The following is a 13,846-nucleotide window of genomic DNA, read 5'->3' as shown; positions in this document are numbered from 1 at the left end:
CTCAGCTAGTTGGCTTAACTGTGAGAGAAGTCAGTGCATACAAGGGAACAGGTAAATACCTACCTTGTCAGCGAAAGTGAAGTCAATGACTAACAGTGAAATCACCTTCTGCTGGAAGGCCGCACCTCAGCTGCTTACCGAACTAGCTCAGTGAGACGACACATGAAGTAAGGCACAGAGAAGAGAGAGTATTCTCCCTGCCTTCTGTCCTACCCAAATAGTGTCGCTTCTGCTCAGATTTTATCTTAAGCAATTTAATAATCTTCTGTAATGCAACTCAACATCAAATAAATCCCTGGCAGAAGCCTGGATACAAAAATATGTCACTAGATTTCTTCTCCCAGACAACCCACACCTTTTAGAAATGGCTCCCCAAAAGCAATGCATAGAACAAATAAAACTCTGGACTTAATGGATCCAAGAAGATAGTCTGCTGTGGCAGGTCACACTGAAAGCTCGGTGAAAAAAGGTCAGGGCAGCAGTTGACATTTAATTTCCATCTAATTTCACCTTTCCATCTAATTTCTTGCACCTTCCCCCTGCTGTGTGATTAGAGCTCCTGCTGAAGTCAGTGATAGAGATCCAACATAACAACCACAACCCAGCCAGCAGCAAAACATGATGGAATTATGGACCAGAGAACATGAGCTGCAATGTTTCATGGCCTGAACATTCAGCCTCTGCTCTTTTAAGTCAGGATCAATTGCAACACGCATCCATGGAATGAAATATTACGGCAAGCAGTTACTTCCCGCCCTTTTAGGGAGTGGATCACAGTAGACAAACTGGCAGCCCTGGTGCTCTGCCTGGGCCTCCGTCTGAGGTAGATTTATCATTGCTGACTACTGTGGCCAGGCTGTTCCTGTTTCTCAAATAAAATCGAAGGAATTTGAAAATTTACTTTTCTGTGGCAATCCTGACTAGAGTCTGAGATCCTTCAGTCTTCTCTTTAAAATGGCTGGTTTTAGAGAAAATAATTTGTAGCCGTCATTGTGTCATGTAAAATGGTCCCCTTAAACACTAACGGCCTCTGAATTAGGATTGTTGGACAGCAGCCTCAGACGTTCCTCAGTTCTTTCAATCAATGGCACTTACTGACTTCAAGAACCACATAGTCACAGGAGCTAACTGTGAGCCAAAGAAAGGGAAAAATCTGTTTCTTGTGACTGTAGAAGATGCTCTCCAGCCTCCATCAGCACCATCATCTGCCCAAGCCCTTCAGCTCTCTTTCTCAAAGCTCATCATAAATCACAAATAAGGTTAAGATGCTGAGGGATAATGTAGATTAGGCATAGTTTTAGGACCAGAGGTCATTGAGAGATCCACTAGCAAACCACTCAAGGAAAAATGTTCCTAAAAACAATGCCCTGTTTCCAGAATCAAATTGAAGCTATTCACTGGGTGATTACTGAGTAGAACACTGCAGTAAGTGTTTAGGAGAGTACAAGAGAGGTAGAAGAGATAATAATTATAATAATAATAATGGCATTTATTAAGTGCTTACTATGTGCAAAGCACTGTTCTAAGTGCTGGGGAGGTTACAAGGTGATCAGGTTGTCCCATGGGGGGCTCACAGTCTTAATCCCCATTTAACAGATGAGGTAACTGATGCACAGAGAAGTTAAGTGACTTGCCCAAAGTCACACAGCTGACAATTGGCGGAGCCGGGATTTGAACCCCCAACCTCTGACTCCAAAGCCCATGCTCCTTCCACTGAGCCACGCTGCTCAGTGCCTTCAAGGCTGCTCTCTGCCTTCAAGAAACTTACAATCTAGGCAGCAGGGCAGTCTGGTCTAGTGAAAGAGAATGGGGCTGGGAGTCAGGATTCTAGGGTTCTAATCCTTCTGTGTGACTTTGGGCAAGCCACTTTAACTTCTTAGTGCCTCAGTTTCCTCATCCGTAAAATGGAGATAAAATACCTGTTCTTCCTGCCACCCAGACAGTGAGCCTCATGTGGGACAGGGATTGTGTCTAATCTAATTTCTTGTATCTACCCCACCACTTAGCGCAGTGCTTGACACCCAGGAAGTGCCTATTAAACACCTTCAAAAAATTAAAAAGAGAGTGGAAATTTATTAATACAAGAGAAAGATGAATGCATGAATGAAAGTTGGGGAATGGATTATGATAATAGTGAAAGTCTCCCATTAAGAGCAGCGCCCCCCAGTTCTGAGGATACAATGATTGTTGTTTCCAGCTGGAGAGGGACAAATTCTTCTAAATACAGCCAAGACGTTGCTTTGGAAGGATATAAAATTTTAATTCAATTTACAGACTGCAAGCATAAATGTCAATTAATGCTCTAGAATTCATGTGACAAGGAATTGGATTTGAAAGCCAGAGGAAGCTAGATAATTGTCTTTCCTGAATGTTCTGAGTTATGGAGGTTAGAGTCAGAGACAAGAGTTTTGTGGGCATATGGCTGTGAATTGCTGAAGCCATGATAGCCATTGCCCTTCACAGACACTTGGACCATGGAAGTTTCTTTCTATTATTTTCAGTTTTCAACTTTGGAGCTCACATCCCCCTTCAACTTACAACTACTCCTCCATAAACAAAAGCCAATTGTTCTATATATACTGGAGTTGTTCCTGTTGCTTTCACCACAGACCAAGTTCACTTGAAATGAGCCATTCACGATGACTATCATTTAGTGCCAGCAGAGAGGCATCATAAAATAAGATCAGGGAAAAGTACCCTAAAAATGCATCCTCAATTAAAACACACCAACAAACTAGAATCCTCTGGGCAATGTTACAATTTTTAGGCCCTTTTTTCCCCCCGCAGAAAACCACCCAGGCAGTATTTCAGCCTGAAGTGTACCATAGCCCTGCTCACTTCACCCTTGCAACTTCTGTCAAGCATAAAATAATTTGAAATACCCTTTAAATATTCACCACACCCTCAGCCCACAGCACTTCTGCACATATAACTTGTTTTAATGTTTGTCTCCCCCTTTAAACACAAGCTCCTTGTGGACAGGGAAAATGTCTGCCAACTTTCTTGTGTTTAACTTTCCCGAGTGCTTGGCACATGGTTAGTGCTCAAATACCACTGATTGATTGATTGATGTCTAAAATTCTGCTACAATTTAAATTAAATAGCTATCTTTTCAGGTATTTTAAGTGCTTACTATGTGCCAGGCTCTGCACTACACTCTGTGGTAGAGACAAGTTAATCAGGTAGGACACAGTCCCTGTCCCACTTAGGACTCACAGTCTTAATCCCCATTTTACAGATAAGGTAAATGAGGTCCAGAGAAGTGAAGTGATGTGCGCATGATGTGCTGCAAGATCATGCAGCAGACAACAGAGCCAGGATTAGAAGCAAAAATTGCCAGCAATGGCTAGAACAATAACTAAAAACCAGCCATCCAAACATGTCTCAGATCTGGGAGCTAGAACCATAGGGCTGAGATTCAAAGTCCCTCTAGTGAGACATTCCCCACTGAAACTGGCTGGTAAGAATAACAGCCAGTTAGCTCCACCCAACTCCGCAGTGGATTTCAAGCCTGTCCTTTTCATGTCACTTTAAGGAAGTTCTGGCCCAGTGGTCAATCTCGCCTTTCCTTTCGCAGAGAAATGTTTCTCACATTCAGTGCAGATACATCCTTCAAACTAGTGAAGGAAACCCCGTTACTCTCATTTGCCTGTTGCAATACTTTCCAAAGCAACCAAAATACTTAAAATTGAGGACCACCACAAATTTCACAATTCCTTCTGTTCCTCCCTTCAAATCCTGTTGGAGGATTTTTCTGTGTCAAAATTCTATGGACTCTTCTGAACTATTGTATGGTTTTACAGTGCTTGCAAGTGGAATTTTTTTGGCATAGTAAAGAAAAATCCATATCAGCATATATGAGCAGATTGTTATCTCAAAACTTTTTGAAACAGTTGAAATAAAAATACAGTAAAAAATACACAGTAATGAGGAATCTATCTCACCGGAGTCTACAGAAGAGGAAAACTAGACTCCTTTGGAAAAAGTTAGCAAGTTTCAGACGTGGCTTTCCCCTTCATAAAAAGGCAGCATCTCTGCATGGACAGTCATAGATAGTAGACCACTGAACTGGAGTAGTAAAAAAAAAAAAAAATTGTTCCTCATAGATTCTCAGTCCTAGTGAGAATTTCTAGACACACCAATTGGTCATTTAGAATTTCCTCAATTTAGTCCTTGTTTGAGCCACCCTTCACTCATTTCCCTACCTCCTATTTCCAATGGAAATTTGCTTGAATTTCGATTAAATTGTCAGTGAGGGGGAGGTCAATCTTGACAGCTAAATTACAAAGTCAGGGACACTGGAGTCCCAGTGTTCCCTGTGCTCTGACCTGCTTAATGATTCCCATTAAACCGCTTTCTCAGTTGGTCATGTTTCCTAATTTTTAAAACACAACTTACAATAGTGATCTTATTCCAAAGCTCTGGGGATGGCCTTATCAATCAATAGGATTGAGTACTTACTATGTGCAGAGCACTGTACTAAGCACTTGGGATAATATGATACAGTAGAGTTGGTAGATGCAATCCCTGTCCACAAGGCACTTACAGTCTTTGGCTTCTACTACAAATGATTGCCAGACACTTAGCAAATGATTAATTTATTTCATGACTAAAAGATAAAGCTACAACACTTGGTGGTAGTCATTTTACTGTTTTACTTTCACTGGGATAGGATGAAAATATGCTCAGGATAAATTTGTGGTTGAACATTTGAAGTTGAGTCTCTTTTTCTAAAGCATCACTGACCCATGTATTTTGGATTATAGCTTGGCACCAAAAACTTTGTATGGCTCACCAACCAATATCTTCAAACTTTCAAAATCCCAAGAACTCAGTTAAGTACAAGTCCTTGTGAATCAGCATGGCCTAGTGAAAAGAACACAGTCCTGCGAGTCAGAAGGACCTGGGTTCTAATCCCTGATCTGTCACATGTCTGTTGGGTGACCGTGGGCAAGTCACTTACCTTTCTGGGCCTCAATTACCTCATCTGTAAAATGGGGGTTAAGACTGTGAGCCTCATGTAGGGTATGGACTGTGTACAACCTCATACCTACCCAGGGCTTAGTACAGTGCCTGGCACAAAGTAAGGGTTTAACGAATACCATTTTTAAAAAGGCTTAAATTAACTATTATGTTTAGGAATCAAATTAAACACATGAGAGGAGAATGATCAACACTTTGGGGTATCATTTCCTTTAATAAAATAAACTACCTTTTTTTACTGGTAGTGTTTGCGCTATTATTTTGAAAAATTTCTATGGGTGTAACAGAATAAACCCATTCTGCTGCAGACTGACCTTTGTTTAGAAATCTGATCTACAGAACCCCCTACTTGGTCTCCTGCTTTCACAGAAATGAGTTCTTTCAGTTAGGCAGTTAGAAATCTTTCATTGGATCTTAACCAGTGATAAATAGCAGCTAATCATTTCCAAAGAAAAGACTGGAGGAAATCAACCTCTTCTCTAATTTAGAAACCATTATAAAGTAGAACAAAATGGATCAAGAGAACAACGTAGCCTAGTGGAAGGACCCTGGGCCTGGGAGTCAGATGAACTGGATTCTAATTCTGGCTCCACTACTTACCTGCTTTCTGACCTTGGGCAAATCACTTCACCTCTCTGTGCCTCAGTTACCTAATCTGTAAAATGGGGATAGAGACTGTGAGCCCCTCATAGGACAGGGACTGTGTCCAACCTGATTTGATTGTAGCCACCGGAGTGCTTAAAACAGTGCCTGGCACATAGTAAGCCTTCAGAGAAGCAGCATGGTTTAATGGAAAGAGCCTGGACTTGGGAGTCAGAGGTCGTGGGTTCAAATCCCAACTACGCCACTTGCCAGCTGTGTGACTTTGGGCAAGTCATTTCACTTCTCTGTGCCTCAGTTACCTCATCTGTAAAATGGGGATGAAGACTGTGAGCCCAACATGGGACAATCTGATTACCCTGTATCTACCCCAGTGCTTTGAACAGTGCTTGGCACATAGTAAGCACTTAAAAAGTATCATTATTATTATTATTAGCTCCAAGGGCCAGGGCAGGCTTGTCCAAAGAACTGGGCAGGGGGGTGGAGCTAATGGCATCTCTCCACAGTGCCAAATGCTCCCACACTAGCTTGACTTAGGTCTCTGACAAGACCTGAGAGTCTCCAGTTAGGGATGAGAAAAACCAAAATAGTGGTTTTCTGGCCTATTAGCACGTTTAAGCCTACCCACGTCCGGTGAAAAATCCCTGTGCCTCCTTTCACCGCCATATCAAAATGAAAAGTCGGCACCCGTTTACAGGAGCTGGAGGAGTCTTAGGTAAATGAGCAGCTTTTTACAAGCCCAGAAGAAACACCCTTTCCTCAATCTAATTTCAGTAAATCCAGGAGAAAGCCTAACAAAGAGAATTCAGGTAATTCACTCTTCCCAGGGGTAGTTGCCGTATTACAAACAGTGAAGGTGAAAAGAACACACACTTTGTGTTTCCCAAAGCTAGGCAAGAATACAGCCATTCAGTGTCCAACAATACTGCTTCCTTTGTTATGAAATAGAGCTTTGCCTCTTGGTGGGCGGCAGCATCACTAAACTATGATTCTAAAACCTGGATTGAATGAATTTCATTAACACTTGTAGCAAAACTGTAGTTCAATAAGTTAGAGCAAAAGATTCAGAAAATTGTTGGGCGGTGGTGGGGGTTGGCTGGTTTCAGTTTTCATGGATTTTTGTCCCCCTGAGTTTTGAGTTGGAAGAAACCCAAATACTTAAAGTCAGGGAACTCAGTTCCCTATGACCCACCTGGCATCCTTTCAGGGAAGCGATAACAAGCCTGATCCCACCTGCCCTTCTTCTACCACCACCAAAATCAAGAGGGTGAGGGGGAGTCTCTTTCAGAATATTGCCACTTCCACTGATAGCCTTTATCACTTGCCTCCATCTAAGGACTCTCCCCACCCGGCCAAAATCACAGAGTTTGGGATTCATCAATTCCTGTTACCCAGGGGCCATTGCTATTCCAGTCATTAATTCTAGTGTCCCCTCAAGACTCTGGTGGCAGCAGTGATTTGGGACACCCAAATTAACCTAACAGATGACTTCTGAGGCAGTCACTGTAGTTTGCCAGTGGCTCGAAAATAGCCACAATACTACTAGTTAGGAAATTATAATATCTTAACAATATCCCTGACTCATCTCTCTTGTTTCTAGGGAATTTTTAATTCCATAATTGGAGAAAAGAATCAGAAGTTAACTTTTGGGAAATGTGTTGTCATTTTAAAGCATAATCATCATGGCATTTGTTAAGGGCTTGTAGGTGCCAAGCATTGTGCTATGCATTCAGGTGGATACGACTCAATCAGATCCGAACAGTCCCTGTCCCACAGGTGGGCTCACAGTTTAAGGGGAAAGGAGAACAGGAATTTAACTCCACTTTACAGATGAGGAAACTGAGGCACAGAGAAGTCAAGTGGCTCACCTAAAAGTCACCCAGTGGGCAAGTGGCAGAACTGAGATTAGAACCCAGGTTTTCCACTCCCAGGCCTGTGCTTTTTCTACTAGGGCAGGCTGCTTCAACATGCAAAGTAGGATTAGTTCTTCAACAGAGCCCCTGCAGGCTCCTCTTCCACTACCATGGCTTAGTTCATCTAGGACAGGAGGAGCTGAATCCCCTCTTCTGTGTGTCATAGGCTCATCTTGTTTCTACGGCACACGAACTAATACATTCTGGTTGGTTGAGCAGTGGAGGAATCAGCTACCATAAATGTAATCACTAATCCCCATTCACTGCAGCCCCCTGGATAGCCAGCAGGCCTGAGGGGCACAATGCACAAACTGCAATCTCCAGCAGATATGAAGTTCTTTACCAGCATTTCCAACCTCAGAGGCTCCAATTTCTGCCTCTTAACCCCTGCCCCGATGCCCCTGAAACCTCTCCACCACTTTGCACCAAACCAGTGCCCAATAGGATTTCCAAAGTCCAGGAAATCATCTTCCCCAAAAAGCCAGCTCTGGTCTAGACCATCCACAGAGTAACCACTGGCCAGGCAATCAGTGAGTCAATAGCATTTAGCATATATTAAGCACCCACTGTGTGCAGTTACTGGGAACCTACTGTCCAAAGTGTCTGGCAGGGTACAGTAGAGGGAGAGGCATAATATCTGCCCTCAGTGAGCTTATAGTCTTACAAAAGAATCAGGCACGATGTCACTTACAGTTAGGAGGAAGAAGTCCTTTAATAGTCAAGTTGATATGTATGAGAACTTTACAGGAGGCTGTGAACACCTTCATGTGGAGGTGTTGCAAAAGTGCAGAGAATGAGAATTGGAGAGAAGGAAAAATAATTGGGAAAATCCTCATGGAAGAGGTGGGTTTCCCAGAGGGCTTTGAAGCAGGGGAGAGCTGAGGTCTGAAACTGTTGGGTTCAAACAACTGTGTCACTCTGGGCGTGGATCCCAACTGTGCTATTTACTCAAATGACAATTCTTTCATTTTCCCCTCACCTTCCCCCAGATTCCACTTCATTGTGCAATGTTGGCAATGATTCTTTCCACCACATTCAGTGATCTTCAATTCAGGAAATCTCGCAGTGTGGCAGTCGGATGTATTAAGTCAGGAGAAATTATAAATATATGTACTCAGAGCCAGTGGGAGGGGAGGTGATTCCTTCGGGCTGTACCTGGCTCCAGGCCACTGAGCCTACCAGATTCTTTAATTGTATTAATTTCTCCTGGGAATACAGGCCAAATGATACCCGAGTGGAAGGAGTTAATGTTCCTCTGAAGGGTCAAATGTCCTCCCAGAAACCATATATTTATATATATATATGTATATATATATATATATATATATGTATGTGACCAGCATCTATAACACTTAAATCAATCAATGTTTTGAGTGCTTACCATATGCAGAGCACTGTACTAAGTGCTTGGGATTGATTGATTGATTGATTGGGAGAGTACAATGCAACAGACTTAGCAGGCATGTTAACGGCCTTAAAAAGAGACTTTTCCAACACAAAGAATTATTTCTAGTGTTGTCTGGCAAGATGTTTAAAGTATCAGGGTATTATCTTGTTTAGAAGGAGTCAGCAGCATTAAGGCACGTTTGACATCTAGGGTGGCCATTTAGCTCTTTTTCTATTACTCTTTGTGTATCTTGTGATTTTAATAGGTTTAATACTTAAGGATAAAAATCAGTGCAGTCACATTTAATATGGGCGAGAGTCAGCCTGTCATGCATACTATGATCTAATTTGACAATTTTAGCCCAAATAAATTTTAAAACAAGGGAAAAGGCACTTGAAATGAACCTGTCATTGAGCCAATAACTGTAAATCTACACCAAGCTTAAGAATACTTTTAAGAGCTAAATTGCCAAAAAAAAGTGAAAAGGCTAGACTTCAACATGAACCTTCAAAGACAAATGCAATTCAGAGTTAATTTTACAGCCAAAACATTAATTATTTTCCTTAGGAAAGCGATATTCTCAGAAAGTCAATTGCAAAAGGCAAAAACTGGGTGAGTTTTCCAGCAAGGAGAGAATCCTTTGCCTATTAACCTTATTTTAGTTACCTACTGACCTATTAAAAGGTATACCCAAAAAAAGGAAGAAAGAAGAAACTATAGCATTGTGTTCTTAACTCATGTATCTTCCCTTGCCATCTTGCATTCAATTTCAGTGTAATATGAACAGACCTATCCTTTTACAAAAGCTGCCCTCTTCCCACCAGACTTGTTTGTTATTTTATGTGTTTCTGCATCATTTGCAGAGTTTGCTTTGATCTACATTCCTCCTGGATGTGCGGTTTCCTTTACGGCTACCAAAAGGAAAACTGTTTTGTTTGAAAATTTGCTTATTTTGAAACTCTGTCGCTTAAAGCACCTATTTTTATCAAGATGAGCTGAACCCAGTGTTTGCAATCCTTTAACATCCCTACCTCTTCCTTAGAGAAAGGCAACTTAGAAATGATACAAGTTGACTTCTTGAATTTTGAATATTTCTTTGATGGAGCTTAATGGAAACTCAAGATAGAATGTATGGCTTTCCAAAATCGTGTGTTTTAGGTTGTTTGGGGATTTTGTCTTAAAAGCATCAGGCAGAAGAAGCTATAATGACCACTACACATTCAAAATTTTGCTCTGTCTTTCACATCTGAAAAATACCATCTGGATTGTGATTCCAGATCAGAATTCACATTTGAGGTGAATTAGAGTCATATTCTCTTCTCAGTTCAGTCAGAGCACCACACCAAAATTGAATGTGCAATTCTGGCCATAAATTCCAGACAAGACCAATGGTCTGGGCCATATTTTTCAGATGCTGGAGATTCAGAAGTAAAAAAAAAAAACCTCACATCTCATCCAGAATATTAAAAACATGAGCCATTTTGATACTCTTTGTGTCAATAGGCAACACAAACGTATACAAACCAAGAGATACTGATAGACAAAACATAGCTCATAAATAGATGAACAAAGAACCTCTGAGTCGTGGGGTGGAGTGGGGAGAGAAAAGAGACAGGATATAATCTACAGCAACCTTGGGATACCTCTGACTGGGAAACAGGATGCATATATGAGGACATTACAGGACTCACCCCCTAAAGACGGCAGGGGACAGGACCTGCTCTTTGATGGGCAGCCGGAGTAAACCTGGGAAACCACTTAGGAAAACAATAAGCAGGAATGAAAAAGAATAGTAGTGATGTGCCTGTTTTTAATAGACTCCCGCTTTTAAACTGTACCTTTGTGTTACATCCTTCCAAGGTGCGCTAAATAAACCATGGCATAGTCAAAGCCCAAGATGATCTGTTTGCAAGTATTCTTGACTCAGTAACCATCTAGCACAGCTCCAACTTCCAGAGAGATGATGATGTAAAACCTAGAAGTATCTATTCTGGTTCCGTAATCCAACAAAATTTATTCTTCCATGTTTAGCAAAGAAAATAAGGTTTTTTTCTTCCAAATTACAAATGGAAGAGTATTTCCATTGAAGGACACATAAAACAACCAAAGATATTGTTTCCTATATTAGAAAAAGAAGAAATTGAAAGTAAGGAAGATTTTATCTCAAGCAACCAAATTTCCCTACGGAAAGTTTGAATTTTGAAAGCTAGTCACCCCTAAAGACAACATAAAAAATGTCAAGATTGCAATAGTTGTTTGAAAGAACAAGTCAATCACAATCCCAGTTTCAAACAAAATCTTATGATCCTTTGAGAGAAACACAATGTAAACCTGAACATTTTGTGCTATTTTGAATCACAGCCCACTTTATATCACCTGGATTCAAGATACAACAGTAGGCACCCCCTTTGATATGCCCCATAGTAAATATTCAATAAGTATCATTGACTGATATATGATATAAAGAAATGACTGTAAATTCATTGTGGGCAGGGACGATGTCTACCAGCTCTGTTGTATTATACTCTCCCAAGTGCTTAGTATAGTGCTCTACAGCCAGTAAGCACTCTAAAATGATTGATTTCCTTTAGTAGATTTGTAGTACTCTCAAGACACTGTATTTACTGAGCACTTAATGTGTGCAGAACACTGTACTAAGCACTTAGAGTGCAATATACTAAATACTCAATGCTTTGCTTTTAAATGAGTTCTTAAATATAGTCTATTGTTCCCAAGAAGTTCACCATTGTAACTTTTGTCTACTTTAATATGGTTCCTCCTGTCTCCATAACATAAAACCCTGATAGACATCTCCTGAGGGAAGCAGCGTGGCTTAGTGGAAAGAGCCCGGGCTTGGGAGTTAGGAGGCATGGTTTCTAATCCCGGCTCCACATTTTACCAGCTGTGTGACTTTGGGCAAGTCACTTAACTTCTCTGTGCCTGTTACCTCATCTGTAAAATGGGGATTAAGATTGTGAACCCCACGTGGGACAACCTGATTACCTTGTATCTGCCTCAGTGCATAGAACAGTGCTTGGCACATAGTAAGCGCTTAACAAATACCATAATTTTAGAAGGAGCATGGCTCAGTGGAAAGAGCCTGGGCTTTGGAGTCAGAGGTCATGGGTTCAAATCCCAACTCCTCCGCTTGTCAGCTATGTGACTTTAGGCAAGTCACTTAACTTCTCTCATCTGTAAAATGGGGATTAAGACTGTGAGCCCCACGTGGGACAACCTGATCACTTTGTATTTACCCCAGCACTTAGAACAGTGCTTTGCACATAGTAAGCACTTAACTAATACTACTATTATTGTTATTATTATTATTATTGAGAAGCAGCATGGCTTAGTAGTCTGAGGTCATGGGTTCAAATCCTAGCTCTGCCAATTGTCAGCTGTGTGACATTGGGCAAGTCATTTAACTTTTCTGTGCCTCATTTACCTCAACAGTAAAATGGGGATTAATACTGTGAGCCTCCTGTGGGACACCCTGATCACCTTGTAACCTCCCCAGCACTTAGAACAGTGCTTTGCACATAGTGCTTAATAAATGCCATTATTATTATTATTATAAAATAATTTCACAGAGTCTATTTTAGGGCATCCCTTTAAATGGTCCTCACTTTAAAAGTGTAACTACATTGATCATCAACAAAGGTATTAAGTCTTGTACTAAAGAGAAAGAGTAACTGGGTAACTCCAGCTAAGACACAAAGCAATTTCTTAGAAGTGCATTTCCCCACAATTACGTGGAGCTGTACTTCATTTTCAGAGGTGAGTTTTCATGATGTAGACGTGACTGAAAAGACCACTACTCTACTTACAGTCCTTTCCAAACTTTGTCACAGATACCGATAGTTCCGTTATATTGATGCATTTGCAATTTACCATCTTAACTTCACCATCACCTGCCTGAATTAGCAAAAGCCTGATCATCAAGAATAACCTAAATGCAACAGAATAAAAGAGCATGAGTTTTCTAGTTTAGGAAATGAAAACCCAGTCTCCAGAAACTTCAGGAGGCAAGTTCAACCCACAGATTTGTCCAAAAAGGATGTGAGATATTTAGGGTAGAAAAACAAGTCTGGATCACCATCACCAGAGAGATGTCACCTTATAAGTAAAAGAAGTTGCTTAGGCCTACCTTATTTTTCTTGGCAGCACTTCTTTTCCCATAGAACATGAAGTGGGAAGGGTGTGGAAACTTGGAAACTGCAGAGCTGAGGTCACTTAAGCATCAAGACTAATGATTTAAAAAAAAAACACTGGTGAAAGGGAAATCAGCTGGAGAGGAAAAGAATCATTGTTATTATTAATGTAACTCAGTAGGTCCTCAGTAAATGCCAATCAATCAGTATCAATCAATAGAATGTACTGAGGATTTATTACAAACACAGCACTAAGTTCTTGAGAGAATACAAAAGAAATGAGTGTGCATGAACCCTATCCTGCAGGAGCTTACAATCCTTATTAATTACAATGAATATTTATTAAAATCAAATATAGTTGATATGATAATCAACTGAAAGATTCAAAACTAAAGTCCCCCCCTCAGCTGTATACAGCTTCCACACACTAGGCAGAGTAACCTTGCATAAGTGATCTCAGCAATACAGAATTCTGTTTGCTAGACTTATCCCAGAAACAGCTTCCTCTGTAGTACCACCTCTTTATCTAAGTTCATGGTTAAAAGACAGCTGGAACACCTGCTGAAGATTTGAATGAGCTCAATTGAACAAACTTGTTGCTCTAACCTCAAAACGATGACTTTAACCATTTAACTGTTCCTTCTTGAGTTGTTGATAGGTAGTATTTATGCTAGGAAAGAAATAGGGGGTGGCCATATAGAACCATCCTGGGATGCAGGAATTCTGGGTCCCTGATCTATATCTATAGACTGTTTTGAAGTCCTCCTCCAAAGTACCCCTTGCCCCTACACTTACATCCATATCTTTACCTGTAA

Source organism: Tachyglossus aculeatus, chromosome 9 (genome assembly GCF_015852505.1).
Source record: "Tachyglossus aculeatus isolate mTacAcu1 chromosome 9, mTacAcu1.pri, whole genome shotgun sequence".
NCBI lineage: Eukaryota > Metazoa > Chordata > Mammalia > Monotremata > Tachyglossidae > Tachyglossus > Tachyglossus aculeatus.
Note: the sequence above shows the minus strand (reverse complement) of the source record.